Source organism: Mycteria americana, chromosome 1, assembly GCF_035582795.1.
Source record: "Mycteria americana isolate JAX WOST 10 ecotype Jacksonville Zoo and Gardens chromosome 1, USCA_MyAme_1.0, whole genome shotgun sequence".
Lineage (NCBI taxonomy): Eukaryota > Metazoa > Chordata > Aves > Ciconiiformes > Ciconiidae > Mycteria > Mycteria americana.
This window is the reverse complement of record NC_134365.1, coordinates 191,662,769-191,666,514: the sequence shown is the minus strand read 5'-3', so window position 1 is coordinate 191,666,514 and position 3,746 is coordinate 191,662,769. Positions and strand designations below refer to the sequence as shown.

Sequence of the window (3,746 nt, the reverse complement as noted above, 5' to 3'; positions counted from 1 at the left end):
CGCACGGCGGGGCCGGGCCGGGCCGCTCCGCGCTCCCCCCCACCGGGCCACGCTCCGCCGCCGGGAGCGCAGACTGCACCGGCGCTGCCGCCCGCCAGGGGGCGCCGCCCCGCCAAGGAGGCCCCCACCGCCGCCTCCCCGCCAGCGAGGCCATCGCCCCGCCCCCACGGCGGGTATTGCGCGTGCGCACTAACGCCACACCGCCCCGCCCTCCGCCGGCCTGGGGAGAGGGCGCATGCGCTGAGCCTATAGCCACTCCCCCTCCCGTGCGGCGCAGAGTGGCCTTGTTGATGGATGCCCAACCTTCCGGGTTATGGCTTTGCGCCAGCGTCTTCTCGCTACTACGCATGCGCTAGGCGGGGCCGGGCCGCACGAGCCAATGGCGATGCGCAGGAGGTGGGCCGCTCACGCACGGATGCACGCTTTTCTTCGTTGCTATTGGCTGCGGCGGCGGCGCCGGTGCGCGCGGCGCTGGCCAATGGGGCGGCGCTGGCGGGGGAGGGGGGCCGTTCGGCCGCGGAGAGGCAGCGGAGGCGGGGGGAGAGCCGAGAGACGGGAGGTGTGTCCGCCATCTTGGGGCGGGGCGAGAGGGGGCGGGGCGTCCCTGGGGTGGGGGCGGGGCGGTGCCGTAACCCCTTGGTGGCGGTGGCGAGGCGGGCCGGGTGCTGTGGGCGTGCCGCCATCTTGGCACAGTTTCGCCCGGCCGGGGAGGGCGAGGGGGAGAGGGCTGGGTGAGGCGGGCGATGCGCTCGAGTGAGCGTTAGGCTGGGGGGGGGTGGACCTGGCCGCTGTTTTGGGTCCGCCTGGCCTGAGGTGCTGGGGGATGCGGTGCCTCTCTCAGCGTGTGGTGTGGGCCCGGTGTGGGGTGAGGCGGCCTGCTGTGCCTCCCGTGCCTGTGGGGCTTCCACAGCTGGCGTGGAGTCCGGGTAGTTGGTGGGCTTCTGTGGGAAGTTGTCTTGGTTAAAGGGGCTTGGCAGCTGGCTGAGCTCAGTGGGGCTGCAGGCATACGGGTGGGGGGCAGGGGACAATAAAAGCAAGTTACTGAGGGGTGTTTGGGCCTTTGATTCCTGTCCACCAAATTAAATTATTTGGCAGGTGAATGAGTTGCTTAACTCCACTGCTGGCCCATGCCATTTGCCTTTGCTGGTTGTAGCTGTACCCTATGAAGTGCTAAATTACTACTGCTTTTTTGATTCCAAGTGTGAAAAAAGTTTACATTGCCCTTAGAATTTTCAGCAGCATTACTTCACAAGTGTTTGTGTTGTGGTTATGTAAAGGTTTTTTTCAGAGAGGCAAAAATTAACCCACTCTGAAGAGGAGGGTGGTTTTTCATCGCTTTTTTGTCACTTCTTTTTTTACCACCACTTTAAACTGTGGAGAGAAACATAATATGCTCAAATAACTGTCAAAGCATTTCCAATCTTGTGAATATTATTAAAAGTATTTCTTGGGGGGGGGGAATGGGGATAGAAATTTAATTTGTCTGTGGGGGAATGCTATGCTTACATGACTTCAAACTCTGGTCAGACCCAGGATCCTCCAGAAGATTTTGATGTGCAGCATCTGCTTTGTACTTTTATAAAACTTTTTAAATGTTTACATAGGCATGCCTACATCTGTGCCTGTGTTTGAAGTTCACTGATTAGCCCTTGAGTACTGCCTAACTCTACAGAGAGAAATGAGACAACTAACAATAACATTGCTGGGAACAGGGTGGCTCAGCATTACTAATGTGCTGACAAATCTCCTAATAAAAACAGTAGTTTGTGTTTTAAAAAGAGAGTTTTCTCTCCTGTGATAGTTTATTTTAAAATTAAGTACAAGCTTTTCTTGCTCTTGGAATACACAGCTTTATAAGATGATGGTTGCAGATGAAGTAATTTCATCTTACTGGATTATTAATATGTAGGCACGAGCAAGTGAATACTGAGTGTTATGAAACACTTGTGGTGTTACAAATTGTATATGATGAATATACCGAATACAGAGAAGATGGAGCCCAGCATCATAATGATTGTATTAATTAGAAGTTATTTTAAAAGATGATTTCCTCACAAAGTTTTCCTTCTTTAAGTAAGTGTCTCCTAAATAGCCTCCTGTGTTTGCCTGCATGCTTTGAAACTATGTGGTAGGCATTAATCAGCAACGTGGAGATGGTATAGTTATCTCATAAACAATGACTGTTGTTAAATAATATTTACGGTTGGATAACAGGATTGTATATGTCTGCTTGCCTGATATGGTTAGGAAATGATGGGGGTTTTGTGATTATAAAGTTGCCATATGCTTCATGGTCACGAGCAGCAAATGAGCTTGAGCCTTTTTCCAGCAATAATTCATTGAAATGTAAGCATTAGGAATCTGACCACGATGAAGGTTTTACTTGGAAGCAATCAGTGGCATTATCCTGCAACACTGCGGAAAGCAGCCGCTTTGTTCCAAGCAAGCTGCTGGAGCTTATTCCATCTGCCATAGCAGGGTCTTTCGCCTGGTGCTCAGCAGTGAACACGCACTGTGGTGGTTGCTGACGGTGGGGCCTAGCTCCAGAAAAGGGAGCAGGGAAGTGCCGGGGCTGACCCTGGACACTAATGCAAGGAATCTACTAAAATGAAATTGAGGACCAACTGAAATTAGACTTTTGCATTATTCATGCATATATAACTGTATTTTATGTTAGTGTGACTGGAATTGCAGTTTTCTGTATTTTAGGAAGTGAATGTAGAGGACATGTAGTGAAGAGGTAACGCGGGTGTAATCTGTATTATTCCCTATAAAGTGTTAGTAGCACTCAAAAGCTCTTATTAGCAACTGGGAGTGATGGAAGAAGCTGGAAGCACATGACTGCATGCCTCTCAGACAAAAGAGAAATTAGTAATATAATTTGCTTGTTAACTGAAGCAAAAGGAATGGGAAATAGATCTTTCTTAAAACAAAGATTAGTGACTCTAAGGAGGCAGTTCTGAAACATACCAGAGTTTCCTTGGTTTTGCTTTTATCTAGAACTGTAAGATACGCTTTCTGCAGCATAGCAGCTAATTCTGCCAGTGAGCCAGTGAGCTCAGTTCTTCCCAGACTTGTTAGGTGGCAGAAGCTCACAAGTGATGCTGATCTGACATCCCAGTACCCTGCCCGCAGCACTCCTCTAGCAGCCGTATAAGCTTCTTGGGGCTCTCCCAGCGGCTTCCACAGTCTAGACCTGGACTGACTGACTGCATCTAGAGGTGAGGACAGCCCGTTCCACATTTGCTAGCACCTTGGTTAGGGTGACAGTGAAAGGGCTGACTGTCCTGGTGAATGGTGCTGTTGATTGAGTTGCTGAATTATGCTTTTGTGTCATATTTAGAGACTTCAGATGAACGATTGCATAGACAGGCAGACCGCAAATGGCTCCGTTGAGTGGGAGGAGATGAAGCTGGTCCTAAAGGAACTATCTCATCCAGTTCTCTTCTCCAGGGATGTTTTTATCATCTTGAATGCGATGGGGATTTGGGTGTTCCCTTGTATGGCCAGATAGGCTTGGGTGAGGTACAGAGACATTGGTCAGACTCCAGAAAATAGCAAAGCAGTCAAAGCCATAGACTTTGGAAAGCCGTGGGCATCCAGAAAATGTTTTCTAATTCTCCTTTAGCTTTTTGTCTTTTTCTGATGGGATTGGCTCTTTGTTTTATTGACTCTTTTAAAGTATCTTCATATCGGTTGAGTATTTTTACCAGCTCCTTCTCTCTCACATCCTCCTTGTTATCCTT

The 3,746-nt window shown here is 49.9% G+C and overlaps 1 protein-coding gene across 2 annotated transcripts in view; it reads left to right on the top strand.

Annotated features, from left to right (window-relative positions):
* Nucleotides 1–296: 296 nt before the first annotated feature.
* The window catches only part of CAB39L (calcium binding protein 39 like), a 63,610-nt gene continuing 60,160 nt past the window's right edge, over nucleotides 297–3,746 (top strand). The window contains exon 1 of one of the 2 annotated variants that reach the window (XM_075489765.1): nucleotides 297–396. The gene's annotated coding sequence lies outside the window, so the exon portion shown is untranslated. Of the gene's footprint in view, nucleotides 397–539; nucleotides 560–3,746 lie in introns of those variants that run through there. The other variant, XM_075489773.1, reaches the window with a different exon arrangement.